Source organism: Sturnus vulgaris, chromosome 3 (assembly GCF_052056855.1).
Source record: "Sturnus vulgaris isolate bStuVul1 chromosome 3, bStuVul1.hap1, whole genome shotgun sequence".
NCBI lineage: Eukaryota > Metazoa > Chordata > Aves > Passeriformes > Sturnidae > Sturnus > Sturnus vulgaris.
In genome coordinates this window covers 55,698,983-55,719,793 of record NC_142245.1, presented here as the reverse complement: position 1 = coordinate 55,719,793, position 20,811 = coordinate 55,698,983, and the positions used below count along the sequence as shown (strand labels likewise).

The following is a 20,811-nucleotide window of genomic DNA, read 5'->3' as shown; positions in this document are numbered from 1 at the left end:
AGCAAACCCACAAACCTCCATAGGTCCAAAAAAAGAATATTTGTTTAAAAGTGGGTAATAGCAGTGTGTAATGCTTCACCTTTCCCTTTTTGCCTGCATTAGCACAGCCTCTGAATCAGGAAGCATTTTGGCATAAGTAGATATGGCCTTAAAAAAGAATCTCCCACACAGGAAAAGACTCATTCTGGGCGACCAAAGCTGGCTGCCCCTCTGGGAAAGCATACCCTTTAATTTAAGCTGAGGCTACTTTTAGCTTCTGTATGTGTAATTTAAGACTGCATTTGCTTTTAAGTGAGTTGCAACATGTTCTTTTAACTGGGTAATGGATCAGGCTGCAGACTCTTCCACTGCTGAGATGTGGCTCTAAATAAAACTGAAAGAACTGCCCTATAGGGTCAGACCAGAATTTAGTTTAACTTAATTTCCTGTCTCTAGCACCTGCCAGTATCTGCCTGGTGAAAAAAATATAAAAGCCACAGCAGAAAGGACTGAGTGATTCTCTCCTCTGTGAATTGTCCCAGCTCCTGGCAATCAGCAGCTTAAAAGCACTGCTGAAATTAGCTAACAAAGTCGACACTGACACATAGATTTCAGATCCAGAGACCTTTTCCAAAGTTGTTCCCACATATACCATTTTTCAAGTAGCAAACAAACTGTTCCATCATCATCACTGACTTGTGAGAAGGTGGAGTGAAAGTAGAATGGTGCTGATAATTCCATCTCAACATTCAACAAGGACTGTCTTGCATATATGTTTGTATGGAAGGAGATGAAAAGTTGAAAAAGCAGGGCAGTTAAATGTAAATGTTTGGATAGTAAGGGAGTATATCCATAATTCACTAAAAATACCCATAAAATAAACAGCAATTCCTTTTATTATTGCATGTTAATTGAATCTCTGTAGTTTTCAATATTCAGTAGTTTTGTAGCATTTTTTTTTTACAGTCAATGCATTTGACCCTCTTATTCCTTGCTATTTTGAATGCATGCATGCATGCTTATACCATAAGAACTTCTTACTCATTCTATTTAAATATGGACTGATGATACTGAAAGATACTTTTGCAATACAGGCAGAAAATAAACACGACGTCCCAGATTTGCTTAGAAATTCCTGTCTAAAGCCATTTTGATCTGCATTCTCTGCTAGTAAAGTGTAAACAGCACTGTAAGAATCAATCCTGCACACCTCTGTCACACCACTGGCTGAACAATCTTTGTTGTCCACAGCTCCTTAGAGAGGAATTTCTCCACTGTCTGCACTGACACGCATAACACAGCCAGCCCAGGGCTCCCCACACAGACACTAATGCACTGTAGTGTCATTGTTATTTTTATTTACTTACAGAATGGGAAGCTTGATACAATACTAAACAAAACAGACATGGTCCTGCCCCAAGGAGCTTCCATGCTTTCAGGTCTACCCACTCCAGTGCCACAAAACAAGCCCCTAGAGTTCCCTTGAACTTTCAGTTTCTGCTTGAGAAGGCGACAAGTTCATCCAGAAATGTCTGTGCCAATTTCACACAGTATTACCCTACAACTGTCTGTCACTGTCCTTTTGCTGGCACAGGCTGATGGAACACTTCCCATTGAGTTCAGCACAAAAGTCAGGTGTAAAACCAACCCTGGAAAACTGACCAGGCACAGCTGGGAAAGGTAAGGCCTGAGACAGGTTACTTGGTTCAACTGGTTTCCACAAAAATATGTGAAAAGCATTGACATTAACCTTGGAGAAGATGTGCACTACCTTTTCTGAAATTAACCTGATTTGGGTCTTACAGCACTTTAATTTTCAGCAAATGGATTCCATACAGACCACAAAATAAAAAACAACCAAACAAACAACCAAGAAAACAACAACAAAAAAACCAACCAAAAATTACTTCAAAAGTTAGGCTGACTTTTAGGAGAGAACTGGGCATTGTTTCTGATTGCTAAGGAGCAGTACAAATTAGGAGCACCTTAAGCTAGAGCAGATGTCTTCCAGATGTCAGCTGAAAGAGAAAAATGTCTCTATGCTCCCTCCACGTGGTGGGTGTGCACAAAGAAGGGGAGCTTCCAGTGGGGATCAGACCCGAAATATCAGAGTGCCCAAACTTCACCCTCTCTGCCTTCAAAATGAGGCACAGGGAGAGACTCCGAAATAATCTGCAGCATAACTCTGGGAAAACGTGTGCTGTGGATGTTGTGAATCAAGAGCTGAGGGTGAGGAAGATGAAATTCTCTTTTTATCCCCCATAAATCTGCACCTGCCAGGGGGATTCGATCTGCAGACACAGCACAGGTGAAGGAGCAAGCAGGTTGCAAAGCATACATCACAAAATGAATGTGTTGCATAGTACATAAGTTTCATCACTTAGCACATGAACATTTCCACCTTTCAAGCAAGTAGTTAAACAGAGAAAGAATTATAGCTCTTCTCTGGAAATTATATAGCTATAGGAAATTAGAATTAGTATCAGGTTTTAGAGTTTGGAAAGCAGAAGTTAAGGGACAGACACCAGATAAATATTAAAGTCTGTATTTTGGTGAAGAAAAGGTTGCTATGCAGCAGCTCATACCTCCTCTCCTAATAAGTTTTCTTTTGTAGGTGTGCACCCTGTAGCCATGAATAAATCAGAATGGGAAGCAGTTCTTTGGATCATGACAGTGAAGACAAGGGAGTGTGTGCCTCATATGTGGTCAGTTAGATTTCATTAAAATGTTTCAGATAACCTTTGAGGATGAGGTCATGAAGACCCCTAAAGATGCCCATCTTTACAGGCTGCTGATGAGCTTTCTGAAGCTGCAGGACATTATTTATGCATGTCTATGTTGGACAGACATAGGGCTTTAAAAAAGTTTTGGTTAACGCATTAGGATGATCAAAGCATCAAGAATACCCCCGTAATGATAGTTTTCCCTCTTACATCAAATTTTTGTTTGGTATGAAATATCAGATAGAATATTATAGACAGCAAGGTCAAACATACTATTGATAAATCTGGAGGTAATTAAAATCCCAAGTAATAAATAAAAAAATCAGGATTTTTGCATTTTGTTGTTTCTTGGAAGTCTTAGCAGTAGTGATACCTTGGACATCAGCTCCTCCCTTACTCACAGAACAAGGTGAACTCTGGTCTCCTGTGCCTATGGCAATACAACCCCCTGAGCTTTAAGGAGGAAGATCCATTCATGAAAATATGAAAATAGAGTTTATTCTCCAGCATAGAGGAAAAAAAGTGCCATTCTGTGACACAACATCACCCCGTCCATCATACAATTTCAGACACTTGTTCAGTCTGGTTTTAGCCCTCCATGTAGCTTACATTACCAACAAAACATGCATGCATCTTTTATACTCACCATAACCTCACACTATTGGGAGCTAGATAGTCATAAAAACCCTATCTAAGTGAGCAAGAAACAGACATGAATGCAGAGCACATAATTCTTGTAATTCTTGTAATTCTTGTAATTCTTGTAATATGAAGAATCTTCATATTTCATCCCATATTTATGGTAGCAAGGTATGACAGTGCTTTTTACATACAATTGCAACATTTTTTTTCTGGTTATTCATGCTTTGGAGAATGCTGCTTTAGACATTCAATAGCAATTATACTTGGTGAAAAGAACATACAATACAAATTAGAGCAATATAGATTTTCCCCCCTGTTACTTTAATGTTTAGTTACCCTGTTAGATTTAAACTGAGTACATAATGTTTAAGAAATTACTTTCACTAAAACCCATTAACTGACAATTAGAAATAGCATTTTAATCCAAATGAGTGCAGAAAAACATTACTACAATTAATAGGTACGTTGGAGCAGTGAAAAATCCACTCTAAACCAAAGTGTATCCATGGTGGCAGGTTGCTTATATCCAATACTTAAAAGCATCTTGAAAGCTGAGGGCAAGAACCTTAGCCAGTGAAAGCAATGGAGTCACTCCCATTTACATGCAGTGAGGGCTTGGCCCTGTAACTTAAGCCCATATTTCATTGCTTTGGAAAAACTCAATGCTTGCTGGTGACCAGGCAAAGGAAGAGGTTTAGGGCACAGGATTTATGCAGCCAGGTGCCAGCTGAGTGAGGAGCAGGAGCCTCTGGCCCACAGCTTATGCTCATGATTACTCATATTCCTCCTCTTATCATTTGCATCTCCTCCTGGCAAAGGCAGTGTCTTCTTCCCCCTGTTTTTTTCTTCCTTGCTTCTTAGTTTGGACAGCAGCAGGAGTGACAGTACCACATGTACTCTGCAGAGATTTGACACTTGAACTGGGGCTTTCTGATGCAGGTGAGTCTGAGCAAGCTCCTCTGAGTGGAGCCTTGTATCTGCTTGGCTTGTTTCTTCATGGTAACCTCTTTCTGTTTTTTAACACTGTTTTTTAAACTATCTTAAAGATGCAATCAGTCAAAATTTCTTTCCTTGTATAACTGTGCCAAATCAACATTTCTCTAGTATTGCCCTGAGGACAGCATTTATTTTGCCAATAGCTGTAGATGATACTTTGTTTGCAAGGACAAAAGTAAACGTTTCTAGCAATCATAGCTAAAGCTCTTGTGCTTGACCATTTTTATGATGTGTGAAGAATGAGATGTGCTTCTCTCCTTCATCTCTGTTCTGAATATATGTATTGATTTAACTCCAGACAGCCACCAAATACCACACAACCACTCACTCAATTCCCCAGCAGCAGGATTGGTGAGAGAATTGAAAGGGTAAAAGATAGAAAACTCAGGTTGAGATGAAGACAATTTAATAGGGAAAGCAAAGGCCATGTACACAAGCAAAGTAAAACAAGGCATTAATTTCCTGCTTCCCATGGGCAGGCAGGTGTTCAGCCATCTCCAGGAGGGCAGGGCCTCATCAAATGTAACGCTTATATGGGAAGACAAACATCACCACTTCAAATGTCCCCCCTTTCCTCCTTCCCCTTGCTTTATATTCTGAGCATGATGTAAGACGGTCTGAAATATCTCTTTTGTCAGTTTGGGTCAGCTGTCCTGGCTGTGTCTCTACCCAGTCGCCCAAGCACCCCCGGTCTCCTCACCAGTATGAAAAGCAGAAAGGGCCTTGGCTCTGTGTAAGCCCCACTCAGCAATAATAAGAAAAACAATTAAAAACAAACAAACAAACAAATAAATAAATATTATTAACCTCGTGGTCAGCACAACTCCAAAACACAGTGCCATACCAGGCATAGCAAAGAAAATTAACTCTGCCCCAGCCAAAGCCAGCACAATACATCATCAGAAGTCAGCCCTACTGCTTATCTCACCCAACCGGAGCAGCTTCTGTCACACTTTGTACTTGTCCCACAACACTTACCTCCCTGCACACAGCAGCATTTACTTGGACAGCATGATGCTGGTTGAAGGATTTTAGATTAGCTGTACTTGTACAGTTTCTATGAACAGCTTGTAAAGGATGATGAAGATACTTACTCAGAACAATGGTCCTTATACCCACAGGAGGCAGCCCACCTCTGTTAAAAGTTTATTCTTCCTCTAAAAATCAAGTCTTATCCTCTGAACAATTTCACCTTTCTACCATTAGCCATTTAATTTAAAGCACAGAACTTTATATAGCAACTAATCTCTGTGTGGCCTGGCAGAGCTAGTTGATTGTCACAGATAATTGGTTGATTTGGACAGCATTCAAGCTAGTGGCCTTCTATATCCAAGATAATGTCTCTTCAGAATATACTCTGCACTCTTCTAAAGGTAGCATAGAAAGACCATCATCATTAGCAATTTTGCTGAAGAGCAATATTTAATAACTGACTAACAGGCCATTACTTGAATTGCCTACCTTTGTCATTTCAGCAGGACTAAAATAGGAATTCCTTCTCAGTCTTCCAGAACATAAGAGATTTGTAATCAGCTATTTGTGTGAATCTGGGGGCATGTAGGTAGCCATGAATTGTCTGCTTTCCAAATAAAGAAAATATTTAATTAGTGTCAGTAAGCGTCTTGTACAAACAAAAGGTTTTCCCTGGCTACATCTGCATGTGACAGAATTCCCTTCTGTGCAGATAGACCTGTGCTAACAGCAAATGGCACACACTTATCCAACCTGCAGCACACGAGGCATACACAGTAGCTGGGGGCAAACAGTGTATTTGCCTTTATTTACATTCATGGTTTTCTACAGAACATATATTGCAAAACTTGGTCTCTGTCCAAAAGACTGTTCAAATCATCTTTTAGTTCTGTTATTGAACAGCAGATAACAGAGAAGGGCTGAGTCCATATCAAGGATTCCTGGTCATATTTGCACACAGCAGTAACAACAGCAGCTCCAGCCTCATTATTCTTGCACTTACTCATTCATAGACATCTGGAAATACCTGCTGATTTTACATGTTGTGCCAGCATTTCATGTAAAGTTGCAGGGCAACAATTACAAGAACTTACTTTGTACAGTATGGGAATAAAAACAACTGTGGCAACTATTGGGATGAAGAATGCAATTTTATATAGCACTGGAACACATCTTCAACTACTATAAATCACAGAATTGTTGGGGTTGGAAAGGATGTCTGAAGATCATCTAGTCCAATCTCCTAAATCCATAAACGTCCAATGAACTAGTTTATATTACATCAGATGAAGTTCTGAAGTTCCAGCCTAGGGTCATTTAGGTAATTTTTTCAGAGTTTTGAAAGAAAATTTTACTGAGGTCTCTATTTTTTATTGCTATTGTCTTGGTAATTTTATTGAGACTTGTTAAAAGGGAGAGTGAAGCAGCACCAGTCCTACCAGATCCTTCATGTTGTCTCTGTAACTGCAAAATGTGGTGATGCATGACACACAATAGCCAAGGAACCCACAGAGAGTTTCAAATCATGTATTCCTTCAAAAAATTTCACATATTTTGAATTTTGGGAACAACCAGGCAAATCTGCCTCCAGACTGAAAGCCATGTCTGAGGGCAGCAATCAAAGACACAAGGAGGGAAAACAAGCCAGCCCAAAGATCAGCAATTACTGCTTACATTACCAAAGCTCCAACCATTTAACATTTTCTGGGTTTTTAGTGGCAGAGGATCCTTAATCTTCAATTCCAAATCACTGCAGATGTTAACATGCAGGAAGTAAAATTCACTTGGTTTGGTAAGAGCAGTAGCTGTGCTGTGATCTTTTGAAACCATTCTCATCAATTATGGAAATAAGTATTTTGAATGCTACAGCTCTGTGAGGTATATCATGGATCTACGAGTCAATAGTCCCTCACTTAATCTTTTCCATGTATCTATTTCATTGATTTCAAAGAACAACACTGCCTCCATATAGTGCCCTACACTCAAAGGGACAACAAAAACACATATTCAAAATGCTCAGCAAAACAGGTTTCTTAAGAAGGTGGTTTAATCACTGCAAATTTTTACAGACCCAAAGGCACTACCTGACATTCAGCCAAATTGCAGTTAACTATTAAGCCATTCTTCAGCTTTACTGAGCTCATTTCAAACTGAGTTAAACAAGAAGTGACTGACAATAATACTAATTCCCACAGCATCAGTACTACTGCTCTTTTGCTGCGTGAGGAAAGGTCTGGCACAGCTCCTGCTGGCATCATGCATCCACCTGCAGCTTCTATGACACAGATGGCTGACACAAAACTTCTCAAAAACACAGGCAATGCCAACAGGACCGAAACCAGGCTGCTGATGAAATGAGAGGTACTCTCCAGGTAACCAAGTGCTAAACAGAACAGAGGGGATTAAGTCTTCTTCTCCTTTGTGTCACGTGACTACATCACCTCAGACTATCAGGCTAGTTTCTTCAAATTTTTGAAAGTTTAAGAGTTTCAACTGCTAAATCAAAAATAGCCTCAGCTCAGATCCCTAACAATACTATCCTGACTGTCACCTAAAATGTGAAAAGTTCAGATTAGTATCTGTTCAGAAGGCAGAAGCAAACAGGCACTCCATCTGCAAAGGTATGGAAATAGGAGAAACAGAGACCTCTGTAGCCTGGGGAAAGTGTCAGCTGAAAGAGAAATAGCCCAGACCTGAGGAGATGTGTGTGCAGTAAATGAGAAGAGTGTTCTCAAGCAAGTTTCCTGATAGAGTAGCAGGGACACAACTGAAAAAGCACAAAAGGCTATGAATGGCAGTGCTAACAGAGGACTTGATTGCTGATAAGGACTGGTCTTTTGTGATCTACCTGCAGCAAGTCAAATAAAAATCTATATGAATTCAGCTTGTGTGATTATGAAGGTCAGCCCTCAGAGGGTACAAAGTGCTAATTATATGTAAGTAATAAGTTATGAATAACAGGAAGAGATATCCTGACTTTTGTAAGTTGTCTATGCATCAGGAAGAATATCAGAGCATTCCAAATATACCATGTCCATCCCTACCTGTCCTAAAAAGCACCTAGTTCTTGTTTAAAGTAGCTCTTCTTCACCAATTTCCTTAGAACATGAACTCATCACCTTGCCCTGGGCTTGATGCTACTTCTCCAGCAGTCACCATTTTTTTTCACATTTTCTTTATTGCTACAGCTACATTTGTTAGTGTTTAGTCAAAGAGTTTATGTGTAGACCATAAACACAGTGCTCCAACAAGCAGGGCTCTTAAAATGCCACATTCATGTTCAGATAGGAACATGCTGAAAGGATTTCTATAATGTCTTCAATAGATAGCATAAATAATGTCAACTAGATATCTGAAATCTCACTAAAAATGACAGTTTCTCCCTAATTTCCAAAATCAAAACTACATTCTGAAGCAGAACCGCTGAGGAAACAAAGGGGTTTAACCAGGAGAGTGCTAAACTCATCCAGAGGTATAACAGTCAAGGTATCCTGCAGGGCATAATGGCAGCTGGATAGCAGCCTGGCCTTAAGCCATCAGCTGGCAGTGCAGGCATCCTGCTTGTTGGTGGGAATCCTCGAACTCTTTTTCATGTCACCACCCAGAAATTTCTAACAGGCTTAAAAGGCACATATAATTGCAGGGTCTGGATTTCTTTTTTTCCTTTCCAGCCACTTAATTCCTAGCTACTCTCTTCTCCCTTTGCCTCTTGGGGTCTCTCTTTCCAAGTTCTTCTCTCATCAGTGTGTGTACATAAAAATGTTTATAACAATCCACTCCTTCAGAACAAATGTCCCTCTGTAGCCAGGACGAGCCCTCCTTCTCCAGGTGCCAGCAGTTACTTTTCTGGGACACAGAAAGGAGCTGACAGGAGAGGAGCACATATGAGGAAGGAGCGTAGCTGTGAAGTTGCAAGTTCACCAACCACCACATACCACAGATGTCAGAACACATCTCCCTCTACTTTCTCTGCTCTGCCAAAAATAAAGGCTAGGGGCAGAAGTCGAGTCTTCAATTCATTTGATTGCCCTCTGCTGTGACTCAAGGACAAATGCTTGCCTTTAAAGCAGCAAGAAAAAAAATCTACAAAGGGAGAAAGTTCATATACCTGTAAAATAACTTTAGTACAAGCAGAGAGATAAAGCTGCTTGTCACTTGAAAGTTTCAAACTGTCTGAAACTGACACATTCTGAAGTTTGTTTTCATTCCAAATTCCAGATGGAAAACATTACATGAAAAAGAGCAATGATTATTTCAAGTTGTGATTATTAAGTCACAACCATTCAATTTTATTAAAATTAAAATATCATGTCCTGATTTTGGTCCTTTCAATTTCACATTACGGAAACATAACAAGAAGCTGTAATGCTAAAGGTGACTTGCTCTGTTATAAATGATACATCAAATTAAATCAGATAAATTTCACAAACCAATTAAGTGGTTGGGCCCAGTTAAGATCACTATCTGGTGCTTAGACCTTAGATGTTCTTTCATGACAAAAAGGTAATAATTAACATTTTTCACATGAAAAATTTAGATTTTGGTAAAACAGGCCTTTCCAACTAAAAAAAAAAAAAATTGGGGAAAGGATGACTATTCTGTACACTCTTAAGGGTGTTTTAATCCTGATGTTATTCTCTTCAGGCATGACTCAAAGCCCTGGTGAATCAAGGGGCAGAGGGGGTGCTGGTCACCTGGTTACTGCATGGTTACCAGGGGTGCACAACCCTGCAGAAAACCAGGTCATTCCAGTGATTAAACTCATTTACAATACTTTGAACACAAGACTGGTTCTGAAAGGATCACGGCAATATTGACTAGAAAGTCAATGAGATGCTGGGAAAATTAAAGCTGCACACTTGATACACTTAGAAATGCCATTAGCTGGAAACTCAGCTAATCCTACAGAATGGGGGCACGGAGGCAGTGTGAATTAGGAGCTAAAGAGGGTGTTCCACAAGGTGGGTAAATAACTCCAGCTGCCAGTGGATTTTGTGTGGCACTGAAGCAGGCCATCAGCCCAAGATTTGCAGTATAATTTCTGTGGGTGAAACAAACCCTACATCTGGAGTGCTCACTGTTTAAAAATAAATGATTGGAAGAGCCATTGATTGGTCTCAGGTTTACTCAGGCAGTGCTGTTCTTTTCTCCAGTCTGCTTCTATACATCATGGCAGATGTGCACCTAAAAACCAAATCCTAACCAACACAAGCTTAGTAACACAGAAGCTGAACCCAGTTGTACGTTTCTTATCTTTCTTTCTTTCTTTCTTTCTTCTTTCTTCCTTTTTCTCTTCTTTTTCTTTCCTTTTTTCTTTCTTTCTTTTTTTTTTTTTTTTTTTTTAATTCTCACCCCCTTCCTCCAAAAAAGAAATGGAAGTCCTTTTTGAGAAAAGCCATTTCATAGCTCTCGACTGTTTTTCAAGGGAATTTTTAACCAATCTCGCAAGATGTGCAGGATTTCATTATCAATGGATTGGAAAAAAAATCTGGCACCAAACAATAAAATAGTAATCCATTCTCCATCAGAAGAAGTTTCAAGATGAAGAAAAATCCTTTCATTCAATTTAAATATGGCTCAGTGACAGAAGCCAAACTAAAGATACAGAGCTTACAGTGAATACCTCAGATCAAATTGCTGCTCTAACAATAAGGATACTGCCTTTATGCAATGACTGCATGCACCTGGCATGATTTTTCTGTAGTATTTGTGTGTAAGGAATTCGGGCCAAGGTATATCCCTGTCAATTTATTTGTAGGTCAGCTGTCAATATTTTGTCTTTGAAGCAGCTGCTCTCACCTTGTGTTTTTCCCAGCTTTCTCTCTTTCCTCTGTAGCACAATTACACGTGGGTCAGGGCAGTCAACAGGCTGAGCCACAGTGATTTCTTTCTTAGCTCCTCTGTTCTCCGGTTTTCTGACATTCCTAGCATGAATAGGTGCACTAAGATAATTACACTAATCCATCTAGCAAAACACCTAACTTATATATTTGAAGCTAATTAGATAAACTTCAAAATGGGTCATTTTTCAGCCTCTCAGCCTCCTCCTGCTTATGAGCGTTACCCCTGAGGGGACTCTTTCTCAATCAGGTAGACATTTCTGGGAATGAGATCTAATGAATCCCTTTACCTCCTGAACTGAAAACCTCTTTTCATTGAGACTTAAGCAAACTGAGGACACATTCAGACATGGCAGAAGTAGGAACTCTCCCAAGGCCACAGTACTGCTTCTTCCTACTTAGATTAGGTTTGACCCAACCTACTGACAAAAGGGCAAAAGCTTTTTGGGAGCAAAAGTGTAGTGGGATCCTTACTTCTCCAGTAAAGAAAGGCAAGGTAAGACTATACCATTAAGTTCCCCTTATTGACATAACTGCTATATGCAGATAAGATCTTTCAAATGAATAATAAAGAACCTTGCCAGAAATGGGTCTATTCTCTGGATCCTGGAGCTAGATTAAATTTCACTAGTAGAAGGACCTTTTTTTCCCCCCAGATTTTTCAAAACATTTAAGCCTGATGCTGTTACACTAATGCATTTTGCTTTTTAATGTGAAATTTTGTGGGTTTAAAAATGATGACAAATTATTTAAAAATAGATACTGTCTTTTTCCATTAATGACAGTTGACTACAGTATTTTTAACTGGAGTCACATTTCCTTGACAAATGCCCAGTAAGAGACAATTCTGACCTAGGAAGACTTCATGCCTAACTCAGAGACCAACAAAGGCAGCAGGGAAAACAGTAGCACTGACTTGTAGCAAGTTGAACAAAATGAAACAGGAACTCAGTGACAAATCTAGGATTCAGTCAAAGCATTTAAATGATTCAGAGTCATGCTTCTCCATTTACATCAGCAACATTACAAAAAAGCTTTATAGCACTGTAGACTCCCAGGCTTTTGACAAAGAAAAGAGTATAATACATTTCTGGGCAATAGTGGGGTAAAAAGACAGAATTTTGGGGAGCAGGGGGAACAGAGTCAAGGAAAAAAACAGGCAAAAACGTGAAGCATTATAGCAAATAAAACTGGTGAAGTACACAGTCACAAACCTGTGCCACTCCCTACTTCTTAGCTTTTGTGGTTTCTGCCAACTTAAAAGGAAAGACAATGAAGTCATCTTCTAAAAATGTTTCTATGTCAATGTGGTGCTAAGCACATTTCCAAAGCACAAAATGTGAGTCTAATCAGCAACAATATTCCTTTATAAGTTAAGATGGCATATGTGATGTACTTGAGCTCAACAACCCTTGTCTAGAGCAGGCTTTCTTTCTTTCTTCTTCCAGACCTTCTGACATTTCTAAAGCAGAAGGGAGAAGATGCTGTCCTTGAACAGCACCACACCAGGCTCACACACATGCAGCCCTGCAATGTGGAACTGTAAGGCTGCAGAGGTGCCAGCGTTGCTGCTGCTGCTGCTGCTGGGCCCACACAGGAACAAATTTGCTATAAAGTTGGGGGTGTGAAGCAAAAAATGTCATTGAACCAGTAAAACTGAAACAGGCCTTTTGTTTCCTCTCACTCCAGAAGAAAAGAGTAGCACACACAGGCTGTGTGCAGTTGTTCCCAGGGAAAGAAACACAGGTGAGCTCCTGTGTTGCTTCCCCCCATCTCTTTTCCTCTTCTGACACTGTAATTTTAGAGGTTGAAACAGATGAAAAAGGTTTTTCCACTGTAACACAAGGTCTTTTCTTCTATTGCCTGCTACAAGTGTAATGACTTGTGATTTTCTGTTCTTTTGCTTACAGAATGAGCTCTGATGGAGCTCCCTAATGATAACAAACCATCACTGCAGTAATATTGATACCTGTTGTAATCACTGGCATTCTGGCTTTTCAATTTTCACTATTTGCCTTGGATCAAGTAGCTCTGTGCTAATGCTACAGAAGGTCACCAGATGAAGGGGCTGATAACAGAGAGGGACTGTTCTACTTAACATGCATGGAGGATTATGCTTTTCAGTCGTCCTCGAGCTAATCTTTCAAGTTGTCCTTTTTTGACTTTCTCAGTTTAATCAGTTTAATCTCATCTTCCTTCTTTTCTGATTACAAGGATTTTCTGTAGAAACCTTGCCTCCACAATAAAGACCACGTGGCAATTTATTCTTATATTGATTTCAACATTTCTTTTCCACTACCAGGGCTCTGATGTAAGGGGGAAGGGTGAGAGCTAAAGGGGAAGCAGAGGGGGTCCCTCTAGTGCCTCCTGCCTGGCAAATCCCCACACTTTTGTTATTTGGCAGTCTGAATACTCCTTTAATACATTTGAAGTCAGAAATGGCTGTCAGATTTGAAATACTCAGCTGTGATTAAAAGTCAGTGGAGACAGTAAGAGCAATAAAGCATAATCACAAGGCATGCTAAATCTGGGACACCAGTAATCAAAGTGCTCAGGGCACATTTTCCGAGGGGCTCGTTCATGGTTGCCATCTCAACTGCTTACACAGCAGAACCTAACACTTCTTGCCCCACGGGTGGGGAAGCCAGGTTCAAGGCCAGGGAGTTAGGCAGTGGCCAGCCTGCACAGGTGTGTCTGTGCCTGCATTTGACTGCATGGGCAAACTTCTCCTGTCTACCTATTTCTTGTCTATCTCCCTAGGACAGGAGGAATCCCCACAGTTATTGATTCTTTTCCTGGCAGAAGAAATGAAGACTTCTTAGCACTGGACTGATATTTTACCTATTTATGTCTGCAATGTCTAGTGAAAGTAGAAAAAAGAAAGCAAGAGGCAATATGCTTTTCCACACATTCCCTAACCCTTCAGTCAGAGGCTCAGGCAGCTACAGGTAGCTATAGGCCAGGCAGGCCCCTCTTCAATAATAAGCTGACCCTGTTCAAAAAACAAGAAGTCCCAGAGACAATTGACATCTTGCCTTTACACCAAATAAATAGCAGATGAATTGCCTCAGCCTCCCACCATGTAGCTGTTTCTGCTTTAGACACCACCTCATCATCACATCTCCATAGTCCCTCATTCCACAGACAACTGCAATGTTTATCTGCAGTCTCAGTTTCCCCAGAGACACACACTTGTTGACTTGTGAGTAATATAACAGCAGTGAGATCTGATGAAATGGGTTGGTGTTTAGTCCTGTAAGACTGTTCTAATTTTCCTACAAGTAATGAAGGATTTTGTTCTCTCTTCAGGGTTCCTGGAGATAATGATATACCATAGCCAGCGGAGGTGAACATCTGTTTTAAGAACTGTGAACTTACAGAGACCATTTGTCTATCTGATCTTCCTTTCTTGTTTTTCAGTGCACCCTATCCATTTCTCTGTTAATTAAATAGATGTGAAATCACTAAACCACTGGGTCGAAGAAACAATTAAACAACAACTGGAATAAAAAAGTGGGAGTGAAGGGACTCTCTTCTTTTTTCTCTCAGCTGATTCTGCTTGGTAGAAATTTCCTTATTTTTTGAATATGTAGTTTCTTCTGCTTTCACAGAAAGAAAACTTGGATTCATGAGAGCGTATCCACCTAATGGCAATAGAGTTGACCCAAGAGAAGAATGCATTCCATTAATCTGCTCATGCTTAATTGGAAAGTACAATATGGAACTGGCACTTTAAAGGCAGACTGTAAATGTACTTAGATTGCTTGCAATTTAATTGATGCAATTGGCACATAAATATGTGTACCCTAAAAAAGAGAGTGAGTGAAAGCAACCAGAAGTTATGAGTCACACTTTCCTTTTGAATATTACCCATACCAGTTATAGGCAAAAATAATAAGCATTAAGCTATTGTCATTGACCTCTGCACATGCTATCTGAGGAGAAAATATCTGCCAGTGCCCTGCAGCAGCTGGGAGCTGGAAAGCCTGAGAGCTGTGGGATGTGCAGAGTCATCGCTTCAATCCTGCATACTTTCCTTGCCTCCTCCTTTGCCCACAAGCGTCTGGACAATTGCAAGCTCCCCTGAGAGCTCAGCAAGGATCAGGGGAAACCTCTGACCCATGCAGTGCCCCTGCTGCATTGCTGCCTCTGCTCTGCCTCACAGCAGGAAGAGCAGCAGGCCCAGCAGTGACTCAAGTGTTTCCCAGGAATGGCAGCAGGGAGCAAGGATGGAAAGGATGAAGGCTGATGCTACTGCACTGCAGAGAAGGACTGAAGCAGAGTCACAGGGAGGCTCTGGTCCCTAAAGACAAGAATATGGAGACCGAGACCAGGGTTGTTTTCCAGAACAGCAGAGGGCAAAAAACATGGTTTTGTTTCACCAGCTGTATTAATCTTTAAACAATACTAGAGGTTGTGGGATGGCTTTGCAGGACATGGAAAATCACTTTTTGATAATGCAGGGCACACCTTTCCTTACAGGCATGAGAAAAGGGGAGACTGCTAGAATCCAAGTCCTTTGGCAACCCAATACTTGTATGACTAGATTATTGCCTATATGAAATTACTTCCCACAAAACCATAAACTTCTTTTCTAAAAAGTGAAGTCCCACATTGTTAAAAAGACTATCACAAAAGCAAAGTGAAAAAAAGATGAGCATTTTTTTGCTTTTGTCTAACCTCATCTTCACCACTGCCACCAGTACTCCATATCATATGCACACAAAACCATAAACTTTAGCCTTCCAGAAGCCTCCTCACTGAGTTTTTCCCTGTACATATGACAGATTATTTCTTGAGCCATCTGACTGAATTATGTTTCCCCTGCCAACACTATCCATTGTGTGGAGGCTGCAGTCATAATCTGTGAAATGAATAGTACTTGTTAAAGATCTTATAAATAATTTTATCACATGAATATAGCAGAAATTTGCCCAGTTGAGCAATACAGCTCATGAGACTAAATCTTTTGCAAAATAGTATCCCTCTGAAAAAGGTTATCAGCAGCAGGAAAAGAAAACAAAAAAAGAGGAAAAAAGGAAAAGAAAATTACAGCCCTACAGTTTCCTGTGTCTGAACAACCTGTTGGATGTCTCAAGGCTGTAGCAATCTTCACTTTTCTCCATCTGCAGCACAGCTGGTCCATCCCTTATCTAGAAAAGACCAGATGATCTCCTGATGTGTCTTGAATAGTATAAACTCAAAAGCAATGGAAGGGAGGATGGAGATGTGTGGTAACACAAGGATGCACAGCAGGCACACAGTAGATACATAGGTGATAGTCTGGAAGGGAGATGGGAGGAGATAATGAGGTGGGGCAGACACAGCAGAAATTACCCATTTCTGTTGTTTCCAGACCATTACTGTCTTATCCTCAATTGCCTGGCAGATGTCCTCTGTATTTGATTAATAAGAGTTGGAACAACACATTTTTCTAGCCAGGTTTTTTCTTGTTGAGTGATAACTTCTCCTCTACTGAGCTGAAAGGATCAGGAGAAGGTATCCATAATGCTACAGCAGCTGGAACCCAGAAGACCCTGACAAGAGAAGGCAGCACAGGGAGAGGCAAGAGCAGAGGGCTGTGTGCACAAAGCAGCACAGCAGTTTTGGAAGGAAAAGGAGCAAGAAACTTTTAAATTGCTGAGCATGAACTAGTTCTTTCCAGAAAATTGGATTACAAATAATCCTGTCTGTAAAATTACTAGGGTAAATAAAAAATAAAAGAGCCAATCTCAGTTCATCTTTCTCTTCTGAGGAGAAAGAAAGCCTAGAATAGTTCTAAGACATGCATTTCTATTCACAAAAGGTCTTGATGTAACACCAGCACCAGTGTCCAATCTGAATTTTCAAGTGAAATCTTTGTGGGTCATTTGTGTGCTCACAGTATTGGCAAATAAGGGTGATATCACATAACAGAAAGCCATGCACTTTTCCCTAGTTGCCCTAAATGTATTCTGCTATTAAAAAAATTGTCATGCAAATGCTGAAATGGGAAGAACTTGTATAGTAATGGAATTCCTGTCTGTTCCTGTAATCTATTTATTGAGGTTTTTCCAATTATTTTTATATTAAAAAAAAAAAGAGTAAGAAATATGAGTACAAAGAAACTACAGAGAAAAGGCATTTGTGATTGGATTAGTGAATCCAGAACATAATCATCAATAGATGTCTTTATTATTAATATAGAGTAGCAATTTTGGCTGAATGATTAGCCAAAGTTTCAAAGCCTTGCAGAGGTGTTTTATATTTGCATAAGAAATCAGCAGTGTAAGTCAACTGTACTCTTGTTATAATCTTAAAAAAATCTTGTTTATTTATCCCCCCTCCAAAAACAGAAGAATTATTTCACCTGAAGACTCATTTTCCTGATGCAATAAAAGTGATAGCATCAGCAAAGACTGTTATTCTCCTTCAGGAATTCCCAGATCTGCCACCCTACCTAGAGATCTCACCATCCAAGCCCAGCTGGCTGGAAGCTCCCTCTCCACAGCACAGAGCCAAGAGTTCTTGTGAGATTCCTCCCTTCTCAACAGCAGGCTCCAGCCAGGATCTCTGCTTGCACCAATGAGTTGCTCATGCCATTGCCTAAGCTCTGGTTCTTCATGGCACTGGTCGTCCACCAAGAAGGACCCAGTAATTCCCAAGGAGGTCTGAAGGACATCACAGGCTTAACTGTATCTAAAGTTTGGTGAAGTAGGGAGGACCAAGGACCACTCAGAAGCCATCAGAGGAAGTTCTCAGCTTGAGAAGGATACAAAAGCTGCCAACAGTGGAGCTGATTCACTGTAGGCTTTGAGTAGGTATTGTCAAGTCTTTCCCATCTGGACAGAGAAGGTGCCAAGGTTTGCTTGTCCCATGGCATGTCAGCCATGGCACAGGGCCAAGAATTTCACCCAGAAGCTGGCTGAGAGTCTGTTTGTAGTAAATCTGCTACATTTCACATTAAAATGTCCAGTGGTGCTGCCTCTTTATTCTTTCAAGGATGATTTTCCTCATGCGTCACATTGCTTCAGTGACATCTCCCAGTGGATGCTAATTTTTATTTCTAGTTATGTGGATAAGGCAAATGATTTATACAGGCCCTGTCTCTTAACTTGCCTCCTTTCCATTATTTTTTTTTCCTCTTCCTGAATATCACCACATCATATTTCTTTGGCCACAGCACAGCAATTGGGTGTGACCTTTTACTCTGACTTGTCCTTTCATTCCATATTAACTGTGTTGTAAAGACCTGTCGATTGCCTTTATTGAACATCTTTAAAGTCTGTGCTTGGTTAATGATTGAGGCAACCAAAACTCTGGTGCATGCTTTGGTTTTTATTCACCTTGAATATTTAAATGGGCATCTTGCTGGTCTTAATGCATTTATTCTATCTAAATTGCAATCTGTGCATTCATTTGCCCAGACTGATTTTTTTGTTTATTTGTTTTCTGGTTGTTGTTGTTTTGTGTTTCACAGTCTCCTCATGAAAATCTGAAATTGGGTCACTCCTATTTTATTATTCTTATTTTGGCATTTAAGATTTTGATACAGGTGTTGTTTTATTTAAACTATTTTATTATAGGGTTTAAGGAGACTACTGTATGAGCACAGAGTAGTGGGCTAATAATCCAAGACCCTCGTCTCCTGAACTGATCTAAGGCTGTCACTTCTCATACTGTTCAGAGAGTTGCCCAAATATTTAATCCAAGAACAGAAGTTGAAGGGGTAAGCCATTGCACAGGATTTGTCCCTTGCAACAAGATGTAACCTGACAGAGTCCGTGGAAGTGTAGCATAACACTTTAAACATGCCCAGAGATAACAGTCATTTTGCAGAGGTGCTACCAAGTGCCTGATGAAAACTGCAGAAGTTGTACTGGGAAATTCTGTTGCTGGTACAAATCTGGTGCATCTTTATTTCTGTTTCCACTCTTCTTACAATGGCATTCTTTGTGATAGATGTATTAAACCATATCCTCCCCCATTACAACAGCAGTACTTTTTCACTGCCTTTAATTATGTCAGATGCAGCATGAAGCTCTAGCTCACCTCCATTTACCTGATGCATTACTGTCATTTTAAGGGCAGATGTTTTTACATACCATGCTTCAAAAAGCTGAGTTCTTTTCTATTGCTTTACAGAGACCTGCTCCAACAAGAGGTACTGCTTGCATGTGACACACCAACTACATCTGTTCTCCACACCACCACAGGCACAGATGCTTCCCTGAAACTGCTGCTGTTTGTCACCATTCTGCTCCAACACATCCTCTGTACATTGGTTTTACAGCTCTACTTGGGATTGCTATTGCAACATTCTGGAGTATTTATCTGATTTTTTGTAAGGGAAATGTTCACCATGTACTGCTACCCGGAGACCAGCAATTCCAGTTCATAAGCTTTCAAACTTGCTTTCATTCTGTAGCAGAGTGAAAAGCCCATCTAGTGAGAGCTTTCATAGGCCTATATTTTGCAAAATTGATGACTTATAGAAGAAGACCCCCAAATCTGGCTTAGAAAACTGGAGAATTTTATACCCTAGAGACAAGGAGCTTTGACCCTTAAAAGCGCTTTTCTTCACACCTTCCTTCAAATGGGGACCCCCAACAAAGCATTTATAAGAAAATGAAAAAGCATATTTAATGAAAATACCAATTAGATCCAGCCAGCCCTCCTCACACTCTTTATACTAAGTCTCCAGACCCCAGCCCTTCACAAGGCCCTTCAAAATATGTTTACCATGCAGCGTTCATTTTAGACTCGTTTTGCTTTCTACCTTGAGCAACTGGTTAAACAGGCAGTAACAGAAAGCATGGAACCGTAATAAATCTATAAGAGACCTTTACCTTTTAGAGCAGCTCCTACCTCCCGAGCCCAGGTGAAGGTGTGATGCAGGACACGCTGATTGCTCCAGTGGTGACAGTAGTGGCAAGGTGTCAGCACGACACTCCTTGGTGGCTTCAGCATCCTCGGATGCAGTGAGGACGATGACAACATCATCTCCGGTCATTCACATGTCTCCTGCCATAAGGGCCCTCTGGGGGTATGCGTGCAGCTTGAAGCCTGGCCTTTCACTTCTTCCTAAAAGAGAAAAGGAAATATTTATTTTCTCAGGCCTCTAAAGAAAGTTTACACCTTTATTTCTGAAACACCAAGGAAGGCAGGCTTTAAATAATACATTTCTGGAGCATTTCTGTGCAAGTGTCAGGGATGGATGAACTCATTTGAACCACAGAGCAGTTGGAAAAGTGGTATTCAAAGAGCACACCTGCAGTCAGCTGTGAAACTGCTCTGCCTCTAAAATAAAGGCCACTGAAGGGCATGAGAGGTGCCTCAAGAAGGGAATCACCACCATCATCAACTCAAGACCACGTGCTGAAGCTCAAGTATCCAGTGAGAAATACAACTCCCAACAAAGGGGCAACAGCTCCCTTATCCAAAATGAGCCGCTTTTTAAAAAAAAAAAAATAAAAAAAACCGAGAAAATAGCAGTTTGTTCAAAAGAAGCAAATCCACAGCAGTCCTTTGATCAATCATAGGACAACTCGCTGAGAAAAACTGTCAGTCTTGTAACAAAATTGTTATATTTCTATTGTCAGTAATTACCCGAAGAAGACCACCCACAATATTTTTCTTTTTTACTTATTGAAAACAAAAGATACAGATTTTGTGAATCT

At 40.3% G+C, this 20,811-nt stretch overlaps 1 long non-coding RNA gene across 2 annotated transcripts in view; it reads right to left on the bottom strand.

Moving 5' to 3' along the window:
* LOC148224349 (uncharacterized) overlaps positions 1-20,605 on the bottom strand; it is a 40,408-nt gene extending 19,803 nt beyond the window's left edge. For both annotated transcript variants that reach the window (XR_015802421.1, XR_015802418.1), the window contains exon 1: positions 20,000-20,605. This is a non-coding gene — a long non-coding RNA (uncharacterized LOC148224349). The remainder of the gene's footprint in view (positions 1-19,999) is intronic.
* Between the last annotated feature and the right edge of the window lie 206 nt (positions 20,606-20,811).